The 15,673-nt window shown below is 30.1% G+C and overlaps 1 long non-coding RNA gene across 1 annotated transcript; it reads left to right on the top strand.

The window, feature by feature from the left end:
- LOC112740236 (uncharacterized) lies at positions 1-1,075 on the top strand. Its single transcript, XR_003171053.3, has 2 exons — positions 1-166; positions 275-1,075. It is a non-coding gene; the product is annotated as an uncharacterized lncRNA (long non-coding RNA).
- The last annotated feature ends 14,598 nt before the right edge of the window (positions 1,076-15,673 follow it).

Below are 15,673 nucleotides of genomic sequence, written 5' to 3' on the forward strand. Positions count from 1 at the left end.
ATCTTCACAATACCAACCAATAGCAATTAGTTAATCTTATTCTCATTCTCAGACACACCTAATAATTATTCTATACAAATAATTCTCGTTATACAGAAAACAATGAAAAATCAAATTATGTCCATTTCTCTTATTATTTTGTTTGTTATTCTCTCCTTTGCCTCTGGTATGTATTATCAAATAACATTGCTTATCATCCATTCATGATTCATCCTTTATCATGTGTTCTAGAAATAATTAATTAATAATAAATAATATTGTTTTATTGTTGCAGATGGTAGATTATTAGTAGAAGCACAGCTAATAAAGCGATGTGAAGTGAAAGAACGCCTTGATCCATGCACTCAGGAGAGTTGTCATTCGTTGTGTGATAAGGAGTTTTCAAGTATCTTGCAGCTTGCAAAAGGCTATTGCCTGGGTAGCAAAATCTGCAATTGTGTTTACTACAGCTTCAACACACATTGCCATATGCCAAACATCATTTGATTTGATTTGCTACATCATTAGCTGTCTTTCGCGGCCCTTTATATATATATATATATATATATTACAGAAAAAATTTTAAATGTTGATAAAATACCAGTATTTTAATAATTTTAAGGATAACAACTAAAATTATTAGAATATCAGTATTTTAAAAACATTTGAAATTTTTTTTATATTACAATAACAAATCCACAGTTGTATATATCACAACTTTGAATAAGAAAGATTTAATAAAAAAACATATGTAGATTTATTTTAAAATATTTTATTTAAAAGTAATTGTATTATTAAGGTTACTTATTGTTCATACTTTTTAATGAGATTACGAGCTAGAAAAATTTAAAAATCATAATTTGACAACGTTAAAATCAGATCGAAAGGATAATCTATAAAATACTCTAATGTTTAAGTCAATGGTATTTTAGGTGATAGAATAAACAATTTATTACCTACTGAGTTTTTTTTTTTTTTATATCTCTCTGATGTAATCGTTATTAGCTATTTACTATTTTTGATGTACGCATTTGATGTTATGATTTGACAGTTTTATGAGTTAATGACTTTATTAATTTTAATAACTTTGTTGTTAGCTAGTAACATCGTTTTTTCATTTATTCATATTATCGTTACGCTATTCTTGTCCAGAACACTATCCCAACTTGAATTTGTTGACTTAGGCTATGTTTGGTTGAAAGGAAAGAAATAGAGAAAAAGAAAATAAAAAGGAAAGAAATGAAAGAAAAGAAATTGAGTGAATTTTTATTTTTCTTAGATGTGTTTGGACGGAAGAAAAATAAGAAAGAAATAAATGTTATAAAAAGACTATTTTACCCTTGTATTATAAAATATATTAAAAAAAGTGAAGGGGTAATATTGGAAATAGAGAGAGAAAATTAGTTTTCTCTCCATTTTCTTTCCAATGTTGAAGAGAAAAAAAAAATAGTAAGTCCCACCAATTTTTTTCCATCCTTTTTCTTTCCTCTCTAATTTCTCTCATCAACCAAATAATGAAAAATAATAATTTTCCTTCCCATTTTCTTTCCTTCCATTTTTTTTTCAAACAAACATAGCCTTAACGACTTTATCAAAAATACCCGAGTTTAATAAACTACACCCAAACAAATTTTTCTTTGGTTGCATTCATGAACCATCTCAATAAATGTTCATCCAAGTACTGAGGTCACGAACTAGAGAGATCCAAAGATCATAAACGAGTGATGTTGAAATCAGGTTGGGAGGGTAACTTGCTAATTTTTTTTCCCTTTTGTATTCCCCTTCTGAGATATTGGTTTTTGCATTTAATTACTTTTAATGTTGTAATCAAAGCATTTATTATCATTTAATGTCATGATTTGACTACGTTATGAATTTATTGTCATTTATGACATTTTGATCATTTTCTGGTTTAACGAGATCATGACATAATGACACTGCTTGATGAGCTATATTCTTATCCAGAATAATGTCCCGATTCGAGTCTCTTAACTTTTCGACTTAAAAGTAACTGAATTTATTGGGCAAGTTGAACTTATTATCAAATCAATCTTTGCTATAGAGGAGGTTGGTTTCGTCTTCTACTGTCCCAACTTTAGCAAGTGGGGATGGTGTGTCTTTAGTATTGGACCTTGTTTAAGCAACTTACCTCTCCTAGGCGTGTAGCCCGCTCCTGAGGTGGAAATATCAGAAGGTCATAACCTCATTTGACTGCATCTTTTTTAGGGAATTTCAGTCTTTCGAGTTCGTCAATAAATATCTAATGGCTGAGGAGACGAAATTGGGGGATGGATCCTCTCCATTTTTTTTACAATTGAGAGAGTAAAGTGTGATCTCTCACCATTAATTTTATAAGTGAGACCAATAATAAATATGAGAGAGGGAGCAATGAAGGGTTAGAGATCACACTTTACATTGTCAATTTTTTTAAACAATTGAGAGGATCCATTCCCGCGAAATCAAGCTTGGCTCAGTTGTCTCTCCAAGACACCCTACCTTGAATTTAAATGATGCTTATTCGCTTAGAAACTTATGTTAGAGATACCGAAAATGAGATCTTGAATCTCCTATCTCAGTATGTGAATAGAGAGAATGAGCTTAAGAGAATCAATACTTCTCTCGCATCCTTACAAAAAGAGAACATCACCCTTCAAAGATGTTGCTTCCAAGAAGGTCAACAATGGAAAAATCATTTAAACGATTTAATTTGTTTTTTGTAAAAATTTATTAAATTTATTGAACTCAGTTATTTTTAATTTTTGTGTTTTGAACTTAGTGCTTTAAAATTAAAATACTTTTTGTTCTTAGTATTTTGTATTTAAACATTTTTCATGTTTAATATTTTGAACTTTTATGTTCCCAAGCAAATTTATTTTATAAACTTAATTCCCTTTGATTATTTTTTATTCAGGCTAAGTTTAACAGACTTTATTGTCTTCATTATGTTTGTGCTTTAATTTATTGTACCATTTTTCTTATATCAACGCATTTTAAATCATGTAATAACGTTCGAAATAATGATATTAAAGTATTTAAATAAATTGGCATTATGAAATTGTTGTGATATCAAATGCTGAAGTCAAATACAACTTAATGAGAATTATAATTAAAAACATAGTGGGGCTTCGTTAAAAATCTAAGTTAATAGAAAAAGAGTATCCCTTATTCTTTTATAGATACTTCTTAAGAGTAGTACATTTTGAGATGAACAACATTTCATGTTCTCGGGACTTCGGTACTGTCAAGATTCTTTAACTTGTATGCCCATCCCTGAGGTTTTTTTTTCCACCCTAAAAGGTCCTTTTCAATTGGAGGCCAGCTTTTCTTGAATTTTTGAAAAACTGATGTCAATTTGTTTAATACTAGATTTTTTAGTTGGAAGTTTTTGGGTCTTTGGTGTTATATTTCTTTGCCACTCTCAGCTTTAACGCATGTTTGACTAGATTGGCTGCCGACCTAACTTCGTCAATCAGGTCTTAGCTCAAATGATTTTCCGAATTCATGAGCAAGAGCTTTATGGAGATTTCCATGGAGTTGTCACCTTTGGAGTAGACGTTTGTCCTAAGTTCTCGACTTTATTAAGTGAGAGTAGGGGTGGCAAAACAGATTGGCCCATCTCGCCCCGTCAAAGTCCGCTCAAAATATGAGGCGGGTCGATCCGTCCCACCAAATTTATATGGGTTCAACTCCCTATTCCACCCCGCTAAAGGGCAGATTGGCGGGTTAGCAGGCCGGCCCGCCTTTTTTTTTTGTTTTTAATATATTTAACAAAATTCTTTTTTTTTAATGATGAAGTTCAATTTGACATACTAACGATTATTTTATTTTATGAAAAAGTTTTCGATTAGCTTTTTAATATATAGAGGAATATCTTAAATTAATTATTAACCTTAAAAAATTTTTAATTAATCATAATAACTTTTTTGATGTAAAATTAACCATAATAAAAATAACTTAATAAATAATAAGTCTCAAAGTCTCAAACATAACAATAAAAAAAAACATATAATTCACATATAAATCTATGTTAAATAATCCTACTATATTTAAAACAAAATACACAACATAATCCATAATAGAATAAGACATAAAAAAAATTTCATAAATCAACACACACAAATTAATTATCAACTTTCAAATCAATAAAATTTGAATCTGATTTGAAAGTTAAAACCACGCCTTGCCTAGCACCTTGAGGAATCACATCTTCACCTTCACCTTCACCTTCACCGACAATTAAAAAAAAAACCCAAATTTAAAATAAGAAACAAATACTTAAATATTATATAAATATTAAATTAGTAACTAACAATTTAATTAGTAATTACTATCAACAAAGTCTTTATTCCAATTGCGAGTACAAATCACAGCCTCAACATTTTTGGCAATATACGACTTCTATATTTGTTAATGACATGAGCTCCAATACTAAAGGCAGATTACGAAGCAACTGTAGTAATTGAAATACTCAATAAGTCACGCGCCATGATTGATAACTTTGGATAACGATTCTCATATAATTTCCACCATTCCAAAGCATCTAAATCTTCAAAATAATCCTATGATAAAAGTGGCTCATTCAAGTATGTATCAAGTGGATTCTTTCCACTAGAGACCTCAGCTTGATAGTTACATTTCATCAATTTCTAGCAAAATAGAAATAAACTATCTTCTTAGCATAGAATAATGACAATTAATAATATAAAAAAATCAAAAGATGTTAAATATTACTTACACCAACAATCGCAAGTCGCTTCTTGCTTACACTTTTCGGCGTATAGACCATGGATGAAGATTGAATACTAGGTCTTTGTACTTTGAAAGAGAATTCTTGTCATATTTTTCAAAAAGCTTGTATAATTTTTTTTCACATGTTCCACCTTTTCTTTTGCAGTCTCAGCATCAATCTCTTCGTACATAAGCTCTAAAGTAGAAATCTTAAGTTTAGGATCAATAATAGCACCAAATGCAAGAATGACACTATACTTTTTCCAATACTTCTTAAATTTGTTCATCATTTTTTCTCCCATGCTCCTTAGAAGTTCATCTTCACTTCTCAAACTTTCCATTAAAACACATTGAATATGATAGACTTGTAAAAAATACAAATTTAAATTAGGATAAGATGCGCCAGAATTCAAATTAGTAGTTTCATAAAAAGGTAATAAAAATTCACATATCCTTTCGGCTCTCCTCCATTCATCAACCGAAGGACAATGCTTATAAGCATGATCGGTTGCCTTTAAATACTCAAAGGCCTTCTGATACTTGATAGTACTTTCGAGCATAATGTAAGTAGAATTTCATCGAGTAGTAACATCTAGATGCAACCCACTTATAAATTTCAAACCCTGAATCTATAAAACACATTCTTTAAACTTTATCATTCTACTTTTTGATTTCTCTTACATATTTCACACTTTTTCTAATCTTATCCACTACATCATGAGCAATTTTTAATCCATCTTGCACAATGAGATTCAAGATATGAGCAGAACAATGAATATGAAAGAACTCCCCATCACACAATAACCAATCATGTATATTTAAAGTACTTTTCAAATGATCTTGGTATGTATCATTAGCAGATGCATTATCTAATGTAAGAGTCATAATCTTCTTTTCAATTTCCCTCTCATTTAAAAGCTCAAAAATCTTGGAAGACAATTTAAATCCCGTATGAGGAGGAGGCATATGACAAAAACTCAAAATTTTACTTTATAATTTCCAATTCAAATCAACAAAGTGAGCAATTAAACATAAATAACCCTCTGTATTGATGGATGTCCACAAATTAGAAGTCAAACAAACTATATTGGGAATGGCTACTAAAGTACTTTTAAGTTTTTCTTTTTTCCTTGAGTAAACTTTCAACACATCCTCCTTAAGAGTATTTCTAGTAGTGAGGCCTAGAGTTGGACTGATGTATTTTATCCAATTCCTAAATTTTTTATTATCAACAATAGAAAAAGGAACATAACAATCAATCACAAATGCAGCAAACATCTCACGCGATACATGGTTATCTATCTTGAGATCCCCCATTTTATTTTGTATTTCTATCAAAGTTTGACCAATATCCTCAAAGTATATTTTCACGCACCTGTCCAAATAACGCTTAAGTCACAATGTTCCATATTGTTTACCACCAGCCTTAAACTTCTTTTTGTATCCATCACATTGAGCACGATCTATATCATAATCACTAGGTCCAAGCTTTGTGAAATATCTCCATATATCAGATGTTGTTGTCTTTATCTTTTTCTTTTTAATATCTTCTGCAGTTTGAGATCTTTCTTCATTTTTAGAATTTTGTGTTACATTCCCACAATCAACTTTCATAGAGACAGAATTATTCATAGCAAAATCAACAACTCAACCTAAATAACACAAATATATAACACCATCTAAATCAGTAATAAATTAATAAGAAAATATTGAAACAGTAAAATTTCAAAAGCATGAAAGAAGCTAAGCAACATAATTGAACCATCAATAATCTTCGATAATGTTGCATCAGAACACATACACCAAACATCCCAGAAAGCAACAAATTAAAACTAAAGTTAATTTATTTTAGCATTGATCAGAGCCTCTGAAATACCTTCCTATTTCCTAGTACCCATTCAAAATCAAAGAATGGATATCAATTAGCACACACCCCGCAAAAAAAAAAAAAACATCAGGAACATATAAAAATGGCCTAAATACAACAAATTGTATGGCGACACTACCACCCATCCAGATCTAGAAATCCAAATTCCAAAAAATCACTGGAATAGAATATATACATAAAATTTATTGCAAAATACTTCAAAAGTTAAGAATAAACACACATAAGGGCTACTTACAAGGGCTAGTAAAATAAATTTCATAAACAAATCCACAAAAAATATGAAACAGTTTTCCAAGATGAAAGTGAAAAAATACAAACATATGATAGGTAAACTATAAACACAGTTCCAGACTTAAAAAAAAAAAAGAAAATAAAGATCTTTATTTACTGAATCACAACCGCCGAGAGGCAGAGGAGGAAAGAGGAGCGTCGCTGGGAATTTGCGGGACACAGAACCGCCGAGAGGCAAAGGAGGAGAGAGGAGCAAAGGACAGATTAGAGGCAAGACGAGACAGCGTCGTCGGGAATTCGATTTGGTGACGATTGACGAGATGAGACAGGGACCGACGATGTGGGAGACCGACAATGAGAGGTAGCTCGCAGAGAAGAGGAACTGGAGCGCGTCGCCGTGAACCGCTTTGGTGTGATGCTGTGAGACTGAAGATCAGAACACCGAGGAGTCAGGACCGCGAGACTAAGGCAAATGCACAGGCACAGGGAGTTCAGGGAACACTTGAACTGCGAGGAGTGAGAACAGACGAAGGAGATGAGCTGCTGAAGCCGAGGATTATCACTAGGTCAGGGTCTCAGGGAACGGTTAGGGCCGACTGTGACATCATGTGATGTGAGTGTGTTTTGGAAAGAAAAACCTAATTTTCTATTCAAGATGGCAGCCCGCACCGCTCTGCCTTGGCCCGAGTTTTGGCGGTACGATTTAGGCGGAGTTTTACAATTTAGCGGGTTCAAAATCTCATTCCGACCCACCTTATTTGGCAGTTTTGGCAGTTTGACTCGGCGGGTTCAACCCGTTTTGCCACCGCTAGGTGAGAGAGCTAGGGTCTTGGACTTGGTAAACACCACCTTCAAGAAGTTTTCATCTCACATATATTCCAAAGTAATTTGATAAATTTCTTTCATCGACTTTACGTCCTTAGAAGTTTGGCCCCTACTAAAATCACCTTCTAGTAAACCAACAATGGGATATAAGTACACGCCTTCGGAAGTTCGTGTGTTCACCTCTAGCAATGCCTTGTTAAAGCGATCCAAGTAGTATCGAATGCTTTCTTCCACTGTTTTTTCTACACCATGCAGAGAAATCAGATGTTTGGCTTGAGTCCTTCTAGTTTTGAAGTGTGCAAGAAACTTCGTCTTGACATCAATAAATGAGAAAATAGACCCGGAAAAGAGAGTGTGAAACCATGCCAGGACTAGTTCCGATAGCGTTACGAAAAATTCTTACAGTGGACTGCATCTCCAACCCCTTCCAATGCAAGTTCATCATTGCCTTAAAAGCATCTACCTGCTTCTGAGGATCGACTTTTCGTCGTACTTTAAATTAGTCAATTTATCCAAGTTCTTTGGCAACTTCACTTCTAAAACATGTGAAGTAAACGGTGTCTGCCCCATGATAATATGATCTCGTGTGCTTTTATGCTTTTTAGGACTTGGACTTCTATCCAGAGTCCTCCTCCTTTTAGACTGAGTAGAACGAGATTTAGTTCTGGATCTTCTCCCATGATCATGTTGCCCTTTGTCACGAAATCCTTCGATGAAAATATTATAATTATCTTTGCATGAAGATGATGAAAATAATATATTTATCTTTTTATAAAAACAATTTCTTTTGATAAGTAGATGAGAGATTGTAGAATTTAATGATGACATGTTATAAAAGTGTTAGCATTGTTATTTCTTGAAACCATTATTTTTTTTTTATAAATCACGTTTTTAAAGTGTGGCTAAACAAATATTTTCGTAAAAAATATTTTTAACATCTTCATTGAAGTAAGTACTAAATAAATTTTAATAATTTTTATATAATTTATATACAATAATAGTTTAAATGAGAAAAAGAGATAAAGAAAGGAGAAAGAGAGAGTTCCTTAATTTTAGAAAAAAATATTTTATTTGTAATGAGAGGGTGTCATATGACATATTTGGTAATAAATTTTAGAAATTGTGGTAAATTGTTTAAAAAGTCAAAAGAGATAGAATGATGGTAGAAAGAAGAGAGAAATCCTTCATTTTAATTATAATGAGATAGAATGTGATATGACACATTTTTCATGTCAAATTAATAATATATAATAAATTTTAATTTCAATTGCAATAAAAAATGTCATATGATATATTTTTATTATTAAATTAATAATTAGTGATAATATATAAGAGAGATAGGATGGGTAGAAAAAGAATTGAAAATAGACATAGAAAAAAGGAGAATGTAAAAGGCGAAACCTCCTTGATTTTAGAAAAAAAGATTTCAATTCAATTACAAAAAAGTGTGTCATGCAGTACATTTTGATTTGAAGGTTCTTGATGGCCTAAAGAAGGGGGTCGAATCTATGGCCTTCTTTAATTTGATTAACAAAGTCTCAAACTAGAACTTATAACTTAGTTTCTGTTTGGTCTGTGTATTGGATTATGCAGGAGACAATTTCGTTTTATCTCATAAATCATGCAAAAATAAAGTCAGAACTAGGAAGAAGAAAATGACACAGCTATGTATCCTGGTTCAGTTGTCTAGTGCAATACAACCTACATCCAATTTCCACAACATTGGTGAAATTTTCATTATGTTTTCAAGTATTACATACACCAATACCAAGGACTCAACATAATCCTATCAGAGACACATCAAGCTTCAATATAAATTTGACTTGACTATGTAACTACCTAGACTCAACGCACTAAACGCTTACCTAACTTAGCAAGGAATACCTCTCAGGTACATACAAAACAGAAATACAACCAAAAGAAATCCGAAATCACTCTTAACTTTTCTCTCCAAGTATTTTTCTCAGCCTTTTTTCTCAATGGCTTTTTTCTAAATACCTATCTTTCTTGCCTTTTACCACGGAATGAATACAAAGAAAGATACAACATTAAAACAGAAATATAAGCAGTAAACTATGAAGGAGATGATTATTCACAACCTTTATGCTATAAGTTGAACCGGATTTAGCTCTCTCTGATGAAGCTTTCCATCTTGGCAGAATATTTTTTGATGTAAAAATACTGTCCAAAACGTTGAACTCTCATAGAAAAATTCTCAATGAAACTCAAATTCCGGTTCTCTCTCCTTGTCTTCAAATGAAGATTAATTTCCTTTTTGTATCTTCTTTGAGTCACGGCTAGGATTTTCTCTCCGGTCTTTGAACCAGCTGTAACCCTTTTTACCTTTTCTTCTTTCAGACCACAAAATTATGGATTTGAAATATGATTTTTAGGCTTAACCGAGGAGGTGAGTGCACCAGAAACTTGCTTGCTCAATGAGGTTCCCAAATCCAAATCCTTAGGTTTGTGCTTTGACTCCAAGAAAACAGTAAAAAAATTTAGCTATTATTTTCTTCATTTTTTTTAAAATGGTGATGCAGAGAATAAAAAAAATGTGAAGTAATTGACTTACATGTTAAAAGAAACAAATTATTTTTAAACATCTAAACTCTGCTTAGCTTGCTTTTACTTAACTTGATTTGACATTAATTTCCTTGATTAGATTTCTCTGTTTTTTTCTTTGGTGTTTGGAGAAAAAGTGAACTCCTTTCTCTTGTCTAATCATCACCCGAAATAACACTAGCAGAAGCTTAGCTTAGGGTTATTTTTCTTTCTTTTAAATAACATTGGGTTGGGTCATAATCAATTTTACTCATCAGTCTTGAGAGCATTTGGCTTCATTGGTTTGGACTGCAACAAAAATAATTTGGACCTTTACACTTAAACAACATTATTAAATCCACTTGAGTTATTAATCTAAATTTAACATGTTTATTATTATCATTTTTGTTATTTATTTATTAAACTCAACATGATTAAATAATTAATAATATATAATGAATCGATATTCAAATATATCAATCATCAATAAAATAAAAATAATAGTTATATTGATTTAAATTAGTGTATATACTTGTATGATGTACAAAAAATATTTATTTTATTTGTTTATGTTTGAAATATAATTTTTAAAAAATTATCATAAACATATTTAACTTATGTAAAATAATTTTATATTTTTAAATGCTTTTGTGTTTCATTATATATATATATATATCAAATAATTCGTCAGGTCTACTTGATGACTAACGACTTCGTTCTAAGCTCCAAAGGTTGACAATTGCCATTTTTTGACACCACCAACTAGTTGAAAAACAATTATTTAAAAGTGAAAGAGATCACACACTTATTTTTTCTTAAAAAATTTTAAATAATTGGACTAATGGCTTTAACTTATATTTTTAAATATTATTAATTAACACCCTAACTTAAACAATTTAGAAATCATCAGAATTGAAGCATAGGCATGGAGATATGTTTTGTGTTATTAATTATTATTCTAGTATGGAAAGTTCATTGGAATTAATCGAACTGCAATGGACCTTTTTCCTGTAAATACATACCAGACAATGGTTGAAAATTATTTGCATATACTCTCAGTCTTCACAACTTAACTTGAAATATGATAAATTTTTGGTTAAAGTACTAAATTGGGGGACGTATTTTTGTGTTGGTCCTTAAGGTTTAAAGTGTCTTATTTGAATCTAAAAGAGTTTCATTTAGCTTCAATTTAGTCCCACCGGAGGTCAAAGATAAATAATTAGCGAAATTTTCTATATGACAGCAGTATAAGAATAAGGTAGATAATCTAGAGAATAAGTACAAGCTCCAAAGATACAAAATCAACGTTGATGCATCAATACATTTATTTATCATTTTTCTTATAATTAAAATGAAATATTTTTTATAAAACTAAAAAAAAATGTTATATACATATCTTATGCATCCACGGCTGATTTTGTGCCTTTGGAGCTTGTACTTATTCTCCAAATTATCGACCTTGTTCTTATACTGCTGTCATGTAGGATATTTCGTTAATTATTTATCTTTGACCTCACGGTGAGACTAAATTGAAGCTAAATGAAACTTTTTTGGATTCAAATAGGACATTTTAAACTTGAAGGACCAAAATAAAATTACGCCCAAACATAGGGGACTAATTTAGTACTTTACCCTAAATTTTTTGGTGTTACTAGAAATGTAATTTTCCAACCAACTTAAATTCGTTAAGTAATTAATTATTGTAATTTATTTAAATAAATATAAAAAACTTGAATATTACTTTATGTACGTAATATATTAGTTAGAGATAAATTAAATTTTTAAATATAAAATTTAGATTTGCAATGAATTAATTTTTGGTATATTGAAATAGATGAAAAATGTTAGAAAGCTATTAGAGTTTATTATTTTTAACAATTATTTTTAGTTATCAATCCAATTTATTTAATTTAATAATTCAATAACATACTTTAGCTTATATTTTTAAATATTAATAGTTAATTTATGACAAAAAATAATAAAATCTGATATCTTTTTAATATTTTTCTTAAAAAAATTCATAAGAGTAAAATACCTCTTCTTTATTTTGGTTTTAATAGTGTATGTGTATAACTAGCGAGTTAGTTAGGAAGTTAAGTTTCTTCATAAAAATTAGGTTTATATATATTGTTTTGTTCTATATAAAGTCATCTATTTTAATTATCCCCGTTAGTTTTTCCACTAAATCAATTAACGAAGACTAGAATAGATAATTTGTTAATTTTTAGAAAACAAATTAAAAGAAATTTGTAAGAAACAAAACTAAAAAAGTATATATTTTATGAGTGAATACCTATTCTAACACTTGATCATTTTTTTTAAGAGTAAAATATTAAATTGGTCTCTTATATTTTGGTGTAATTCTATTTTTGTCCTTAAGGTTTAAAATGTCCTATTTGAATTCAAAAAAGTTTCATTTAGCTTCAATTTAGTCTCACCGGAGGTCAAAGATAAATAATTAACAAAATGTCCTACATGACAGCAGTATAAGAACAAGACTGATAATCTAGAGAATAAGTACAAGTTCTAGAGGCACAAAATCAACCGTGGATGCATCAATACATTTATTTATCATTTTTCTTATAATTAAAATGAAATATTTTCTATAAAATTAAAAAAAATGTTAAATACATGTATTGATGCATTCACAGTTGATTTTGTGCCTCTGGAGCTTGTACTTATTCTCCAAATTATCGACCTTGTTCTTATATTGCTGTCATGTACGACATTTCGTTAATTATTTATCTTTGACCTCACGGTGAGACTAAATTGAAGCTAAATGAAACTTTTTTGGATTCAAATAGGACATTTTTAAACCTTAAGGACCAAAACAGGATTACGCCCAAACGTAGGGAACTAATTTAGTACTTTACCCTTTTTTTAAAGGACCATTAAGTTCTTGATAAAACAAAAAATACCTTTTTTGACCTTTCATATTTAATTTCGTGAGACTGATTAACTCTTTTATCAATGATCTCTCTTCAAAACCTACTTATATGACCGGACTAATTAGTTTCATAGAAATAAAGATTAGAGAGCGAAAAGAATATTTTTTGTTATTAAAAATTTAATTGGCAGGACCGTTTAAAATTTTTTCTCTATATTTTATAAGAACACAAAAATTATTTAAATAAAAAATCAACTTAAATATAAATGTGAAACAATGAGCATGATGTAGTGTTAAATTATACGGCATGATGGGTTAAAATAATGACATTAAATTAAAAAAAATAAGTGTGAGATGCACCGTTGATAAAAATAATATATATTATTTTGAGTTTAAGTTTTTTTTAGTTTACTTATTTATTGGTTTTTATAATTTTATTAAATTTTTTAATTAGATTTTTGTATATTTTCTTTTTCAATTAAGTTTTTAGATTGATTTTAATTTTGCAATCCAATTATTTTCAAGTTAAAAATATTAAAATTAATTAAATATTTTTTTCAAAAAATATATAAAAAAATTTAATTAAATTTTTAATGGTAAATATCTTTAATTTATAAAAAATATTTAATTAATTCTAATATTTTTTATACTCAACATAATTTAATTATAAAATTAAAAATAATATAAAATTTTAATTAAATAAAAAAATAAAAATTTAATTATAAATTTAATAAACCTATAAAAATCAATACTGCAAATAAACAATTTTTTTTTTTTTTCATTTGTTGAGCTTGTAATGGCAGTCCCCGTATGGGGTGCTTTGTTACCATTAGAAGGAAAGGGGGCATGTGGATCCCACGTGCGAGTTTGATTCCTCTACGGGAAGCCCCACACACATTATCTACATCGTCGTTTTCTTGCAGCCGCATCATTCTTTTTTGTTTTCTTTTTTTTTTTTTCATTTTGTATTTAATTCAGAAACATTAATTATCAAAGTTTGAAACAGAGAGTATATATAATAGTAATGGAGTTCTATTATTTGGCCAACTTATCAAGCCAGAATTTCCGTGCAATTTTAATTTGTACTAAATCGTATGATGTAACTAATTTGGATTGGTCAAGTGGTCAGTTCACTCGTCCGCTTAAGCAAGTGTTGAGGGTTCGAATCCCGCTTTGTGCATGCAGCAATCTATTGGCCAGCAGCACTCGAACTCCAATCCGTGATCAAAAAAAAATTATATGACGTTTTTTTTTTCTTTTTTAAAATGCACTATTCGTATGGCCTGCTTTTAGCTCATAAAAAATTACAGCTAGACCTTCTTTGTGGAATCCGGAAATTAATAATTAACTACTACTCTTTGAGACAAGCCTTATCTTTCACCTTTTCTTTCTTTCTTCTCCATTTCTTTCTTTATTTATTAAAGTAATGAATTTATTATTACTTTGCTTTTCTTTTTTTTCCCTTTTGCTAAACTATTATAGTTTTCTGATGGATTAGAATATTAAATTAGTTAACTTGTTTTGCATATATAAAGTTACGTGTTTTGCATGTTAATAATTATATCACCGACAAGGACTTACAGGTTTACAGGAATCGAAGCAATGCCTTCAGGTCTCTCCGAAATTGCTTGTGTTGGGAACCACCGGTAGGCAATAATTTTAAAGTTAATTGTGATGCAAGCTTGTATATGGATTCAAATTTAGCGGGATTTGGGTGTATTATTAGAGATTCTAAGGGAGATTGGATCTCGGTCTGCTCTGGAAGCATTCTCCCTTGGTCTATAATCAGATGTGAATTATTTGCTGCTTGGAGGGGGCTGGTTTTAGCTTGGGATTGCGATTTGAGGGATATTATATGTGAAACAGATTGCCTTGACATTCTGCCCATCATGCATGAGCTTACAAGTGGGTATCCATCTGAAGTAACAGATTTGGTTCACAAGATTCAGGAGCTTTTATCTCGTCCTTAGCTTGTTCACGTTGAATGGGTGTCTCGAGAAGCAAATAGAGCTGCGGATTGGATGACTAAATATGGTGCCAAGAGTAACTCTAATCATGTTATTTGGTTTGAGCCTGGTGTTGATCTCCAACGAATCATCCACTCGGATTTAGAATAGTTTTTGCTTTGTTTCTTTCCTTGTTTAGTCACAAAAAAAAAAAATTATACCACCGACTTCAGTTAATGTTTTGATAAGAAATTGTTAAGGTTCAAGCTTATTATTGGGTTAAAAAACCCAACTTAGGTAGATCGAGTGATTAATTCACTTGCCTGCTTAAGTAAATGTCGAATACTTGAAGTTCGTTTTATATATACAGTAACTTATTAACTAACATCAAACTTTTAAATAAAATTTAAATTCACAATTAATTAGTCTTTGACTTATTATATTAAAAAATACTCTCGATAACCAAAAAATTATTGGGTTCAAAAAGGTTAATTTAGTAATTCATCAATTCATTGGTTACATTATTGTTGCACACTCGCGCAGAGAGTAAACCTATCATTCAAAATGTAAATATACAAAAAAAAAGAGAGAAAGAAGAGAATGATTCACAGAGTAAAATGCTGTAAACAAAAAAAATTTAATAATTAA

The sequence above is a fragment of the Arachis hypogaea genome, chromosome 14, assembly GCF_003086295.3.
Source record: "Arachis hypogaea cultivar Tifrunner chromosome 14, arahy.Tifrunner.gnm2.J5K5, whole genome shotgun sequence".
Lineage (NCBI taxonomy): Eukaryota > Viridiplantae > Streptophyta > Magnoliopsida > Fabales > Fabaceae > Arachis > Arachis hypogaea.